The following is a 15,946-nucleotide window of genomic DNA, read 5'->3' as shown; positions in this document are numbered from 1 at the left end:
CTCCCTCTGCCTCACATTCATAATACCTACTTTTCTCTCATAACCGGTTTCCGCTTTTTCGAACATTGTTCAGAATAGGAGGAAAGGGAGAAGTGAAAAAACTCATAAGGAATTTTCGTTTAGAATTGGGCTGATCGTGTTCACGGACAGACGGACGGACGGACATGGCTAAATGAATTTATTTTTTCTCCCAGATCAATTTGATATATAGAAGTCTATATGTATCGCGATTCGTTTATGCCGTTACGGGGTACCGTTATGCGAATAAAATTCATATACTCTGTTAGCTCTACTCAGCTGAGTATAAAAAGCCATAGAAGCTATTCAAATAATGAAAACCGCGCACTCAGCATTGTGAAGAAATGAGTTTGTATGTGTGCTTGTGCTTGTACTTGCCTCAACGCTACATACCAAAAAGTGTTAAAAGACCTATTGTCTTTTAGTTTTAGTTGTGATAAAACAATCACTGCAGCTCAGTGGTAGCGTCAACTGGGGTGCATTGTCATAAAAAATGCTATAACTTTTCAATTAATTTTTTCTGTTTTGTTCTTGGTTCTGGTTAGATTGCATTGAGTTTTGTTGATTGTAGTTTGCATTAGTGCAAGTTGGACAAAACCATGATGCAACATATTGAGGGTACAAAGTGCTATATTCCTTAAAAATGTGTACAAGGGTTTGTTTGGACTTTGCTTGTATACCAAAAGAGCAGATTAGTGAGTCTAATGTATGTATGTATAAAAAGTGAGCATTTCGTCAGACTGGGTTTTTTGAGTAAAATGTTTGTAGTTTCGTTTTCTACTTCTTCTTGTAGCGATACGTAGACTCCCTAATGGGTTTGGTAAGCTTTAGCGATGTTGTTGGTTCTTCGAAGGGTATTGATCCAAAACTTTCCGGAAAATAGCAACATTTAGGTACAAACCCATCCACATTGAACCTACTAGGTCTTCCAACTCCTACCATTCCATGAGGTGATTGTGGTCGCCAGAGCCCTGCTGATAAACATGATTTACCACGGGTAGATGGGGCTAAAAATTAGGGTGCAAAGTTAAAGTTACGCTGACAAGTCTTTCGTATTTTGCTTTTAACAAAAGAAAATAAGAAACATATTACCTAAAAGTTAGGGTCTGAGCAAATGCTGGATTACATACATACATAAGATCAATAACTGGCTCGAGTGTTTTGGTTATTCAAAATGTCGCCATTCAAATGATGTGAAAAATCTTCGTAGCTTATTTCTGCGTTTTACACTGTGCTACATGTAATATTCCGGAGAACTTTTCTCGCCAACACTACAAGGACTATCTAATCTTCACTCAACACCACCCATGTTTCCGAGCCATATATCAGGACAGCTATTATGATAGCGGGTTAGGGGGTTTAGAATATACCCGCGGTATGTATGCCTTTTGTAAGACGCGACTAAATTATTCAAAGGGTTGTGTAGTGCAACGCTCTAACCCAATTGTCAACCTTACCTACCCGTGGCGAATCCTGTTTCATTAAAAGCCGATACTCTGGTCACCCTGAACTCCTGATAGATGTAGGGGTTGGGAGGGCGGGATTGCCTAGAAAGCTTCATGTGGTCATACCAAATCGTTCCCAAGATGGTCGGGCTAGTACCTTTATGGTACTTGTTACCGAAACGTACTGCATCTGCATCCGGCAAAGGACCATCAACATCGATAACACTGCCCAAGGCATTCGGGGAGTTTCCTTATTGCCACAACAACAACAACTAGACAGCGGGATATTTACTCGTCGTGAGACGACTTTCCTCTTCAATTGCCTACTCACTCCAAGGTAGAACTTGGTTGTGACATTATGTACCCAGGGGTGGATTAAGATAGGCATTTTGGGGGGAAGGATATTTGGTCAAAATAGTTTGTATAAACATATTATTATTATTATTTACTTGTTATCCATAATTAAAATTATAAAATAACTCATAAGCACAAGCTATATAAACATAAAAAGATCCAACCAGCTACATGACTGTCACCCCATCGAAAAAACACGGAATCAAATCGTGCATGTTACGTTAAGCGGACGGCAGGCCAACAGTGTTTTTCTGTTGTTCTCATTACTTGAATTTCCTTCAAAGAGTCTGACAACTATATCGCTACAGATTTCTGAGAGCACTTTGAGCCGACGAGGAGAAAACTATTGAAGTGTGCGCATCTGGTAGGGTAAGGAATGCTAAAAAAGTAAATTGAAGAAGGAAGCCAAGCTTATTTTTAAGAAGATTAAAGTAGATGCAGGAATACGTGAATGTTAACATAATAGCACAGATTTTGCCAACAAATTTGTTGAAAGACGGAAGGTATGAATCCTGATTGAATATCCACAAAAAACATTAACTTAAAAACCCACGTTTAGACAGTCCTTATATTATGGATGAAGGAAGCAATGAAGCACCCACGGAAGATGTTAATTCCGACACCAAAATCTGGTGAGGAATTGCCTACAAAAATATTGAACAATTGCGACAAACTACGCTCACTATCGCCGAACCATTCTTCAAACTGATTGGACCTTCTGAAGTACGGTTTTAGGTCCGCGAAAGAAATTTTCTCTATACTACAAATTGGAACAAGAGCGTGAAAGAAAATGACACACATCACCACTACTTCAACTAAGGCCGCTTTCTATGGAAAACTTATTCGGAAGAATTGGGAAGGATATCTCCGAGCCATTTGAAATCAAACGAGGTTTCAACCAGGGTGGGAACTAAGGTAAGTATGTGTGTAGAAGAACTCTCCCCCAGTTTTTCCTTTCATTGCAGTGTTAATAAGAAGAGCATATTCAACCATTTATGTCTATCTGAAGATGTCATAACGTCAATTGGCAGTTTGGTCGTTGACCTTGTGTCACCCCAATAAGGAAAAAAGGGGTATTACCAAATCCTTTCCGAGATGGTCGGGCTAGTACCTTAATGGTGTTTGCTTCTGAAACGTGCCGGATCTACATTCGGAAAAGGACCATCAACCTCGAACACACTCCCCAGGGCCTTCGGGTAGTGTCTTTATCGCTACAACAACAACAACAACAACAAGAGGAGTATTACCTATTAGCCAAACCAAACGTTTTTTTAATCTGGGGTTATACCAGTTTTGTGCTGATAGTCTCATATGCCATAAGTTATTATCAAAAATTGGCCAAACCTATTATTTGGCTTCATTTAACTGATATTATCTGACTATAAAAACAAAAGCAACGGGCTTGGTTGTAATTTCGTAGCCAGCAATAGGCCTATTGCCGCTTGTTCTTCTTGGCAATGCGCCATGAGTGGTAATTAAAATTATTTTAGTCACTGATGTTTGCTAAGTGCGCCTAGGCAATGTAGTGGTGTTGCATGAAGCATGGCTGTTGTTGTTGCAATGACGGAAATGCAAGTGTTGAAAGCGAAAAATTCATTATAAAAGCACGAATAGAGGTAAAGCCGCATGCACAATTACAACTTATAATATACAAGCGAAAGCGGCGTAACACAAATGAGTAACGGTAAAAAGTATTAATTAACCCATCTGTACACATACATATGTATGTGTGTGTTATAAAAGGCAGCGATTTGTATTTATTTTGTGGCCGTCTGTGATCTTTGATGTGTCGACTGTTGCTGTTCGTTGTAAAGGTGCAAATAACCAACATTGGCGCACAGCAAAAAAAAAAATTATACTCACGGTTACTAACTCATCTACAAGGTAATATATGCAGCCACGAGTAGCTAAGTATAACATTACTGGCAGTTCATGTATGTATGTATGTAAATATACGCACTCATTTAAATATGCCCACGCAAGTTAAAACAAAAAAAGCTTGTGGATCTTCGACGTGCCAACGTGCTTGTGTAAGCCTATAATATATTAAGCTACATACATATGTATGTACATAGTACATACCCCCAGCAAGAGTGTCTTTTTTGCTATTTGCTGACTGCTGATATGTGGCAAAGATCAAGGACATTCTTTTTGTCATTGGTCATGAGTGCACTGTGTGAGCTCTTTTTATAACCAACATACACACAGCCTTATAGTATACAGAGTGGCGTGTGTATGTAGAGGTGTCCTTTAATATGGAGCACAATTATTTTTATTACGCTGCGCCAAGTATAAGATGGAAGCAAGTATGTTGGTACTAATAGCCAACAGAAGAAATACAAGACAAAGAAAAAAAAAAAACTAAAAGAAAATGTTAAACAAATAGTTGCACTCAAGCAGAAATATAAAGAAAAACAAGTAGGGAAGTCTAAGTTCGGGTGAAACCGAACATTACATACCCAGCTGTACACTTTAAATGCTGTTGCTGTTTGTTTTGTGTGCTTAATAGTGTTATAAGGCTGCGCAATAATACATATGGGGTATTCCATCCCATTTCGACCAATTTTGAACCCGACCCCTTTATAATTGGCTGAAAGTTTTTCTTCTTTTTCTAGCTTACGAAAGACGTTTTTCAGAATTTTTTCAAATTTTTTCATCCAACTCAAAAAAAGTTATGAATTTAAAAAAAACGGTGTTTTTTCAAAATGCTATAACTTTTTCAAAAATTGACCGTTTGGGATCTTTTTTTTTTAATTTGTTTTTAAATGTACTTTTCGGAAAAAATACAAAAAATTTTTAAAGTTTTTTTTTGTGTAATTTTTCAGTTTTTCGAGATTTTTCGATTTTCGCCATTTTTTTTTTTCTCATAAAAAACTTCAATCAACTCTGCAATCATCCCCACTAATCCCGGAGTGGGCCGATTATTTTTTTTTTATTTAATTGAAAAAAAAACTTTAAAATTTTTTTGTATTTTTTCCGAAAAGTACATTTAAACGCAAATTTAAAAAAAAAAAGATCCCAAACGCTCAATCTTTGAAAAAGTTATAGCATTTTGAAAAAAACACCGTTTTTTTTTTTAAATTCATAACTTATTTTGAGTTGGACACCGTTTTTTGTTTTCAAAATGCTATAACCTTTTCAAAAATTGACCGTTTGAGATGTTTTTTTTTTTAATTTGTTTTTAAATGCACTTTTCGGAAAAAATACAAAAAAAATTTTAAAGTTTTTTTTTTTTCAATTAAATAAAAAAAATAAAAAAATAACCGGCCCACTCCGGGATTAGTGGGGTGATTGCAGAATTGATTGAAGTTTTTTATGAGAAAAAAAAAAAATGGCGAAATTCGAAAAATCTCGAAAAACTGAAAAATTACAAAAAAAAAACTTTAAAAATTGTTTTGTATTTTTTCCGAAAAGTACATTTAAAAACAAATAATTTTTAAAAAAAAAAAGATCCCAAACGGTCAATTTTTGAAAAAGTTATTGCATTTTGAAAAAAACAATGTTTTTTTTTTTTTAAATTCATTACTTTTTTTGAGTTGGATGAAAAAATTTTAAAAAATTCTGAAATACGTCTTTCGTAAGCTAGAAAAAGAAGAAAAACTTTCAGCCAATTCTAAAGGGGTCGGGTTCAAAATTGGTCGAAATATGATGGAATACCCCATATACATATGGCGCTATTCTGAACTAATTTTTCTTCGAGCTGTGGCTCCAGAAACATAGAAAAATTTTTAGTAATAAAAGGGCAGGCGCCACGCCCATTTTTCAAAATTTTAAGTTTTTCCTATTTATTGTTATATATCCCCTTGGGAAATGAAATACCATTGATATAAAGCTCTTTTTTGCAAAGGTATAGCTTATTTTGTTCGTCCACGATCCTTTTAAAAATCTTTTATATAAAAGTGGGTGTGGTCCTTAACCGATTTCGTAACGTTTTCTTCAAAGAATTCCTTATAGTAAAGGCAACCTCTCTACCGAATTTTGTTAAGATAGGTTTGACGATTTTTGATTTATGATTAAAAATATTTGTAAAATTGATTTTATCACAAGTGGGCGGTGTCACGCCAATTTAAAAAATTTTTATCAAGAGTCTCAATATCAGTCCACACGTCAAATTTCAACATTCTAGTTGTATTATTTACTAAATAATCAAGTTTTTTGTGTTTTCCAAAATGTTATATATATAAAAAGTGGGCGTGGTTATCATCCGATTTCGCTCATTTTAAATACCAATCTATTCTGGGTCCAGATAAGCTCGTGTACCAAATTTGTTGAAGATATTTACTCAAGTTATCTTGTTAACGGAGGGACAGACGGACGGACGGACGGACATGGCTCAATCACATTTTTTTCGATACTGATATATATGGAAGTATATATCTATCTCGATTCCTTTATACCTGTACAACCAACCGTTATCCAATCAAAGTTAATATACTCTGTGTACAAGTAAAGGTGGGTATAAAAATAACAAGTTATAGGTCTCTCAAAATATTTTTTTTCGAAGCCCTTTTATATTTTCATCCATAAAAGGTGTGCATTTTTTTCTTATGGGAACTGAACCTGATTGAAACACCCTTCGTAAAAAAAAAATCAAAAATCACTGGGCCTTTTGAGAGACTTTGTAGATTGTTAGACTGAAAATGGTTTGCCTTCAAAACTACATTCTTAAAACAATTCATGAAAGTACAGATATAAAATTTGATATTTTTGTAAAATTTTATTGATTTTTCGAATATTTTGGAAAACATATTTAGGATTGGTTTAGTTTGATTTCTATTACTAAATTCATAGAAGGTTTTTGCTAAAATATCGAAAATAATAAACGAGTTTCGTTGACTTAATTTAATAAAAATTGCTATTTTGCTGTTCGCTACTGTACAAAACCACTCAGAGTTGCTCTGTTTCAATCAGTGATATACTTTTTCTTTAATTTCAAAATTATTAATGTTTCAAACTAACTCTAAGCTAAAAGAAAAACTTTCCGTTCTGCAAGTTGACCTAAGAGTGGTTTTCAAGACCGGATTTGGTTTTTTTCTAAGTCCAAATCCAATGCCCATGAAAAAAGCTGAACTGAAAGAGGAAATCCATTCAGCATCAAAACAAAGCGTACATTGAAATTTGTACGCGAAAAAAAGCCATTGGTAGCCCCAATGTAATGTAGATGGATTTATACCGCGATTATTCTACCCATATTGCTATATGAGGTAGTCGTAGCGTGGCCAGTATTGAGTATGGCATCAAACCTCAATCTGTTGGGAAAAATGCACAAATCTATTATGATCAGCAAAAACGGTGCTCTAAGAACAACGCTACGTGAAGCTCTTCAAAACAAATCTGAAATCATACCCATCGACTTGAAGGATATCGAGCAGTGACAGCGTCAGTCCTGCGTTTGAGAGTGTCGTCTAATTGGACACAAGGAACTCTAGTAAACTTAACAATTATAGTTTACTTCCTCGAAGCACTGATTGCTGTGTGATTAAAACAGACGCGAACAGCAACTTCATGGTAAACATTCCCAGGAGGGATGATTGGGTGGAGTTGGACTGCTGCTTCTCTGTTCACGCCAGCATTTCCATATACACCGATGGTTCTAAGTTAAACGGTAAGGTGGAAAGGTATATTCAGAGGACCGATAGGTACAACTCCCTTACACACTACCTGCTTTTTGTAGTGTCTTCCAGGCAGAAAAACTAGCATCACCTCATATTCAACTATCCGGTGTTAAGTGGCGCCAGTAAACTTTGGCTGAGCGCTTTCTTTCTGTATAATTAACGTCAGGTTATTGAGTATGGTATCAGGAACTTTCCTATTTCTCATATACTTTTCCCGTTTCCCAAATGCCTTCTCCCCTTTTTTCAAATACATTTGTGAAACGTGTAGTTAAACAAAATTCACGAATAAAACGGGTTTAAGAGTTCAGATGGCTGCAAAATATGATAAATTAAAATTTTTTTATTTGTGATGAACCAAAAAAAAAATGCAGTGTGAGTCAAATTCATTAGCATAGTACAAAAGCGAGTTTATTTCAACTCGACATTGAATTCACCTCATTTTGAAATTTAGTGTGTACCCACTTGAATGAAATCGAACCGAAGATCCTGGGTTCACGCCCCGGGCAAAGAAACATCAAAAATTTTAGAAATAAAGTTTTTCAATTAGAAAAAAATTTGTCTAGGCGGTGTCGCCCCTCGGCAGTATTTCGCAAGCACTCCGAGTGTATTTCTGCCATGAAAAGCTCTCAGTGAAAACTCATATGTCTTGCAGATGCCGTTCGGAGTCGGCACTCCAATTTTTAGGAAAAATTACAAAGGAGCACAACGCAAATTGGAAGAGAAGCTCGGCTTAAAATCTCTTCGGAGGTTATCGCGCCTTGCATTTATTTGTTTTACTTGAATGAAATCAATAACAGATACGACAACCCATTAATTCATAAAACAAAGCACAGTTGATTTACGACTCACACAATCACTCTTCTTGCGGCTACAGCACTTAATTAGCGTTTGTTCGAACAAAGCAGTGTAAAGTGACACAAGTTTTAAAACTTAGTTCAAAATATTTCAAAAATTGATGGGCTAGTTTTTATTTTTAAGATCCTATTTTTTGGAGCTAAGTGTAGAAATTTGTTTAAAGAAGGGTACAGCTAAATATTGGTCCAGTGGAGTGCAAAATTTAAGGTTTTGATTCATAACATATATAAGTTAGGTTGAACTGGCCGTTAAATAAAGACCTCGCATAGACTGAAAGTGTCCATAGTGTTACCAGAATTTATTTGACGACCAAACGAAAGAACCCCAATCAGATGCCAGGATTTATGTTATAGAATAACTCCGGCCTCTTGGCAAATACTAGCAGTTTTCTAGGACCCAGCTTTATTACTGCCTCGAGATCTGGCAACTCTACCACCCCTAATAGCTGGAGTCTTGACCTGGCGAGCGCAGGACATGAACACAGATATTATGTATAAGATGAATTAAAATGAAAGATGTCTTAGAAAATATTGTAATCCAAAAAGTTGAATGTGACTTTTGAGCGATGCAAGATCTACAGATTGTGACATTTAAATTCAATGGGCTTGTAAGCTGTACCTTCCTTTTTAATTAAAAATGCAAAACACCTAAAACATAAAACTTTTTGCCTTTTCAGAAAAGTTCAGAACTTTGGTTTTTAACTAAAATATCTATGAATAAAAATATTTAAGTTAAAAAAAAAAATCATACAAGTGCTTAAAATGTGCAAAAGCTCAGTCAGTTATATTTGAGAATTTGGGTATAGAATAATCATTCTTAAACGGATACTTATATAAAAATACTAAAATCTGAAGGAACATGCATAGTTAGCCCCTAAGGATACATGCACGAGTGCAGCACTTTGACACGCACGCAACAAATTTTCAAACACCAGTGAAGTTTCTATGTTACACACTAAGCATATTGTGCAACTTGATTATTTTTTTCTATTGTTAGCTTAGTTGACTTGTCTTAAAATAGTGCGGAATTCACGCATTATACGATATGAATGAGTATTGTGTGAATTTTTGTTGAGCTTATACTTGCATTGTTCATATTTATAGTGCCATATTTTTCAAATGTCTTTCGAATCTCGTTTAATTTATTGCTTTCGAAAACATTACGCTGTTGACACTTCATTTTATCACCCCTATACAGGGTGGTTCAAAACGGCAGCTCCTTATTTAAAAAAAAATATTACTTTCTTAATTATACCCAGTTGTACTTAAAGATATGATATTACAACTTGCCAGCGCAATATATAGCTTCTCGAACCCAATTGTCAACCTCACCTACCCATGGCAAATCCTATTTCTTTAACAGCCGAGGCTCTTGGCGACCCCAAGTTCCTTATAGGTCTAGGAGGTGGGAGGGCGGCATTGCCTAGAAGGTTTCATGTGGTCATATTAAATCGTTCCCGAGATGGTCGGGCTAGAATTTAATGGTGCCTGTTACCGGAACGTACCAGATCAGCATCTGGCAAAGGACCATCAACATCCTTAATACTCCCAAGGTCTTCGGCGAGTATCCTTATCTCTACAACAACACATATTATAACTTAAATGGTAAATTAATTGGTTGTGTTCTCTCATTAGCTTGAGCGAGTTCACACATTCTCACATTGGTAACTTCCTGAGACTTTTGATTTATCACCACTTCAGAGTAAAAATTGTATCGAATTTCCAAGCAATAACAACAACATTTGCAACAGACTGAGAATTGAATGTATTGAGTTTTCAGAATTATTTATGGAGGTGATGATATGAGCTGCGTATATTTCTAGAAGCACAGATGGGCTTCTTTGTATATTTCGAACCTATTGAGCTTTCAAATAAAAAAAAAAAGATTTTTGTGTGCCGAAGTGCTCAGGTATTTCTCTCTTAAGACATCCATTCGAAAAGCATCGTATCTGATATTAGTGAAGGCGGAGGAGCCGCATAGAAAATGCTTCTCCATCTCATACTCCTCAAATCAACAATGGAAGGTTAGTTTGTGGGTTATTCTGACCACAATTATGTGTCTATAAGGAGTTCTGACTGCTTAATGAGAGTATACACCTATCCAAATTTCTTGATGCTTTCCAGCCGAGTTTTTTATTTAAATATTCACAAAGTTACCGACACTGGCTTTGATAGCCGTGGAAGATCATAATAGAACTGGTTGAGGATCCAAGAAGGCTTACTCCGATCCCGTTCTTATCAAGGAACTTCCATATGGCTTAAAACTCGGAGTGTAGTAGGCACGCTTTGCGCTTATTTACCTGCAATTTACATTGTCGATCCTGTTTTGGAATAGTTGAAAATCTAGCCAACAGTTTTAGTGCAGTTTGGCTGTCAAAGCAGAAAAATATACGCCTGAATCTCATATGTTCTCCACTATATAGTCCATGGCCTTGATTATTTCGAATATCTCAGCCTGAAACCCTGAAACATACTTCCTTAGATAAGAGTTAAATTCGTCACCATTGTTGGCAACAAACATTTCCTCAGTAAAGATACTTGGAAATTCAAGGTTCGGACTCAGTATTGGTATTAGGTCAATATTGTCATAGGGCACTCAAAATTTAAATTAAATATCCTCAAAAGCGAAAATGTCTCTATCGTATACCTCAGCACAATCCATTTGGCCTCACTCCGAGCAGACCTTTCCTCTTTATTTGGCAGGTGGTGTTAAGAGCCTCCTCACGAATGTATAACCACCAAAAGGGACGGTGGGTAAGGCAATGCATATAGAGCGTCATCAAATATTGTAGACAGAGTTTTTGTTCAGAGTACAGACGTTCCGAATCCTAACCAAACTTACTATTTTAGAACTTGTACGCTGAAGGAAACATCAACATTCAATATTTATGTATGTGTCTTATAACGTATGTGTCGCTCTGAAGCTTGACAAAATTGTACTGTTATTCTGAGAAATTTTCTATATTATAAAAAAAACTTTACGTATACGCACCGGTAACCGTCTTTTCAAGCTATTACGGTTTACAACTCAACTTAGTTGGATTGCAATTAAAACTACTCAACTTTAAGACAACTCAACTCCTATTTGGTATTACGAATTAACAATTTTATATCAGTTGAATTGATGTTACCAACCTTAAAAGTGATGATTTGACAGATAAATGAACAGCTGATCAATTTGTGGCGGAAATTTTAGCATTTTCAAAAGTAGTTTTTTTTATTAATAGCAAAATAGACATAAGCTTAGATGTACATATGTTATAACAACGAAAATGTTGGTGACAAAATTGTCGTCACGAATACGGAAAAAAATTCGCGTGTTCACTCCAATCCCTTGAAACTACCAGGCACCAAGTAAGAAAACGCGACAAATGATGAGTCTCTAATGAAGTTATTTTGCAGATTTGTTAGTTATTTTCGGTTAAGTAAGGAAGCATTTTGCTTTGATGGAAATTATTTGAGTCTTGGACTGGACAACATCTACAGTTATTAAAGGGGTTTAAGATATTATTGAGGATCATATTTGTGAGAAGTGGATTAAAACCAAATGACTGCAGGAGAACAAAGCGCTCCAAAAATTGCATTTTACTCTAAAGCAGGATTACCAGGAGTAGTGGGTAGTACCTACCAATGGGACTCACTCACGTTCGCTCAACTTCACCTATTTTGGCTGCATCCGAACTGCGGTTTGTATTGTCCAACATCGGGATATCGTTCCATAAGGTCAACAAGTTTTTCAATGTAATCCTTCGTTGAAACCTTGTTTTCTCTAAAAATGTGTATAAAATTTCTGTTTGTTAAAATTAATTTAAACATGTAAAGGTGTCTAAGTTCGGGTGTAACCGAACATTACATACCCAGTTGAGAGCTATGGAGACAAAATACGGGAAAATCACCATGTAGGAAAATGAACCTAGGGTAACCCTGGAATGTGTTTGTATGACATGTGTATCAAATGGAAGATATTAAAGAGTATTTAAGGAGGGAGTGGGCCATAGTTCTATAGGTGGACGCCATTTAGGGATATCGCCATAAAGGTTGACCAGGGCTCACTCTAGAATTTTTTTGTACGATATGGGTATTAAATAAAAGGAATAAAGGGTTTTAAAAGAGAGTGGTGGTCGTTGTATATGTGAAGGCGTTTTCGAGATATAGACTAAATGTAGACCAGGATGACCCAGAACATCATCTGTCGGGTACCGCTAATTTATTTATAAATGTAATACAAAGAATAGTGTTCCTGCCAAGATTCCAAGGGCTTTTGATTTCGCCCTGCAGACATTTTTCATTTTCTTCTACTTAATTTGGTAAGTGTCACAACCATTTTACAAAGTTTTTTTCTAAAGTTATATTTTACGTCAATACAGCAAACCAATTAGCATGTTTCATCCCTTTTTTCGAATTTGGTATAAAATTATGGCATTTTTTTCATTTTTCGTAATTTTCGATATCGAAACAGTGGACGTGGCCGTAGTCGGATTTCGTCCATTTTTAATATCAAGATAAAGTGAGTAAGGATATATTGATTGTTGCTCAAGTTATCGTGTTAACGGCCGAGCGAAAGGACAGACGGTCGACTGTATATAAAAACTGGGCTTGGCTTTAACTGATTTCGCCCTTTTTCACAGAAAACAGTTATCGTCCTAGAATCTAAGCTCCTGCCAAATTTCGCAAGGATTGGTACATTTTTGTTCGACTTATGGCATTAAAATATCCTAGACAAATTAAATGAAAAAGGGCGGAGCCACGCCCATGTTGAAATTTTCTTTTATTTTTGTATTTTTTTGCACCATATCATTACTGGAGTTGCATGTTGACATAATTTACTTATATACTGTAAAGATATTAACTCTTTTTTTTACATTTGACTTAAAATTTTTTTGTTAAAGTGGGCGTGGTCGTTCTACGATTTTGCTAATTTTTATTAAGCATACATATAGTAAAAGGAGTAACATTCCTACCAAATTTCATCATGACAACTTCAACCGCTGCCAAATTACAGCTTGTAAAGCTTCTAAATTAACTTCCATTAAAAGTGGGCGTTGCCACGCCTATTGTCCAAAATTTAACTAATTTTCTATTCTGCGCTATAGGTTCAACTCCCTACCAAGTTTCATCGCTTTAACAGACTTTGGTAATGAATTATCGCACTTTTTCTGTTTTTCGAAATTTTCGATATCGAAAAAGGGGGCGTGGTTATAGTCCGATATTGTTCATTTTTAATAGCGATCTGAGATGAGTGCCCAGAAACCTACATGCCAAATTTCATCAATATACCTCAAAATTTACTCAAGTTATCGTGCTAACGGGCGGACGGACGGGCGGACATGGCTCAATCAGATTTTTTTTCGATACTGATGATTTTGATATATGGAAGTCTATATCTATCTCGACTTCTTTATACCTGTACAACCAACCGTTATCCAATTAAAGTTAATATACTCTGTGAGCTCTGCTCAACTGAGTATAAAAAGGTTTAATCACTTGCTTTACATATTTTAAATTTTATTTGTTTCCGATAAAGTATTACTAGACGTGCACTATCTAATGTTTATCAATAAATATCAAAGAAATCAAAAGACCCGTTTCAATCTCCGTTTTTAGAAAAACGTTTTGGTAACGCAATTTGATAAAAATTATCACTGCTATTTTGGCGTTCGCTGCATTAGTTATACAGATTTACTACGAATTAAGCTCATTTCACAACAAAAGCATACATACAAAAACACATGAAGACAACATAAATTTAAGCGTCAGCATAAACCCTTTTTAATGATAAGTTTGCTTTCACTGCCCATAAATAATCCAAATAATTTCAAAGTGTCCAAATAATTTCAAAGTGTCATTTTGACCTCAGAATACGTACATAAAAAGTTCATTAAAACAACGAAATGATATCCGTACTTACCTTAAATAATTTATAAGCGGTGGTTGTTGGGTTTTAGGATCCTAGAAATTTTGTCCAAAAAATTATTTTTTTTTGGTTTTTGATTTATTATTTTACTTGTTGTGCGTCAAATTTATACAAGATATAAATTTTCAACAATTATGAGTACACTGCATTTTGACTTAAAAAAAACAATTTTGTTCTTATTCTTTTAGGGCTTAGTTGGTAAAACAAAATTTCGTTTGTTTTATTTGTTTTGTTTGCTTTCACTTTTATGTACTTTTAGTTTGCGTTACAACAAGTTTCATTAATTTAAGTGCTTCTTATTGTTATATTATCCACTTGCACAAGCGCAAATACTAAGAAAAATCAAATTAACCAAAGGTATGTATATGTAGTATGTGTATGTATTGTAAACCTTTCGAAAATACATGCAAATGTGACACTCTGTCATATGAGTGATTTTAATTTAATTTGAAGCTACAACTTAATCATTAACGAGTTTTTCTATTTCCTGTGCATTTTCGGCAAGCGTACGCAAGCGAAAAACCCGTCCAGTCGTATAGTTACGTGTGAGTAGTGGCTATACCGATAGCTTTGTCGATAACAACTGAGGCGCGCTTGTCGTCGTTGGCAAAAGCAGTGCTTTCATACGGCATCTGTGGCGACCATGCCGAGTATATACAGAGCGCAAAATAGAGAAATAGAAAACGACGTTGAACTTTTACTTTTGCTTTGACCAAGCAACGATTATGAGAGAGCAAAGCTTCTACTCCTGGCGATGGTTGCCAATTTACTGCTTTTTTCGTATCAAAATGTGTATCACATACAAATTAATGAATACGCAATGCAGCGCATCAAAGAACTAAATCCATTGGAAGCAAAATTCACAAAATTTACTTAAGACCATTCACTAAGTGATATGTGAATTGTGAATAACAGCCATGCAGTGTCACGTAATTATGTATGGTTCTAAATCTATTTTCTTTGAGTACATTAATTCACGTTTCCTCTTCATCATAATCTGCTAACGATTTTTGCCATATTAGGGATCACACGAATTTCCATATATATTTATTTGAAAGGCTTATGGGTCTCTTATTTTTAATTACTTTTGTTTATTCTGCTTTTGCCAGAACTATGAATGAAACAATAATCGATTTTTCCGAACGAATTATTTTACATTCAAAATTGGCAATGACTCGATATCATATCACAGCTTGATTTGATATGATGCAGTTAACTGATTTGCTACTACCCAATGTGATGTGACTTTATATGATGTTTTGCATGTGATATTTATTACATTATTTATACTAACAACGTCAGCGTTGATTGTTCAGAGTGACCTTGCCTCTTCCTGTTAACTAAGGGGCTTTATAATTATTTGGGGCTGGTTTTCGGGGCCATTTCGGAATTCTTCTTAGGATGATATCAGGATAAAAAAAAAGAAAAATACTTGGCGCGATTTATCTTTGAGGTAGTTTAGGCCAAGCTTCTCTTCCAATTTGGTTTGTGCTCCTTTTAATTTTCCCTACAAAAAATTGACGCGACGGCACCTACATATTTTGTGCCGAATTCGAACCACAGCAGCAAGGCAGATGAATTTTCACAGCGAAGCCTTTCATGGCAGAAATACATTCGTGTTTGTGAAATCACTTCCGAGGAAATGTCTTTTCTATTTGAAATCTTGCTCATACATTTTTTCTTTGTGATGGGCGGAGCACGCAACCATCACATCAAGGCGGGATAACTTTTTGATTATTTCGCAGT

General features: G+C 35.4%; 1 protein-coding gene across 8 annotated transcripts in view; it reads right to left on the bottom strand.

The window, feature by feature from the left end:
- LOC137238272 (dentin sialophosphoprotein) overlaps nt 1–15,946 on the bottom strand; it is a 106,556-nt gene that overhangs the window by 88,247 nt on the left and 2,363 nt on the right. For 3 of the 8 annotated variants that reach the window (XM_067763076.1, XM_067763075.1, XM_067763077.1), the window contains exon 2: nt 14,195–14,532. The exons of 1 other annotated variant lie outside the window; for it this stretch is intronic. The gene's annotated coding sequence lies outside the window, so the exon portion shown is untranslated. Of the gene's footprint in view, nt 1–11,914; nt 12,056–14,194; nt 14,533–15,946 lie in introns of all 8 variants that reach the window. 4 more of the 8 variants (XM_067763078.1, XM_067763079.1, XM_067763081.1 and 1 more) reach the window with 4 other exon arrangements.

Source organism: Eurosta solidaginis, chromosome 1 (genome assembly GCF_040869045.1).
Source record: "Eurosta solidaginis isolate ZX-2024a chromosome 1, ASM4086904v1, whole genome shotgun sequence".
NCBI lineage: Eukaryota > Metazoa > Arthropoda > Insecta > Diptera > Tephritidae > Eurosta > Eurosta solidaginis.
The sequence above is the reverse complement of the archived record's forward strand: the minus strand, read 5'-3'. Positions and strand labels throughout refer to the sequence as shown.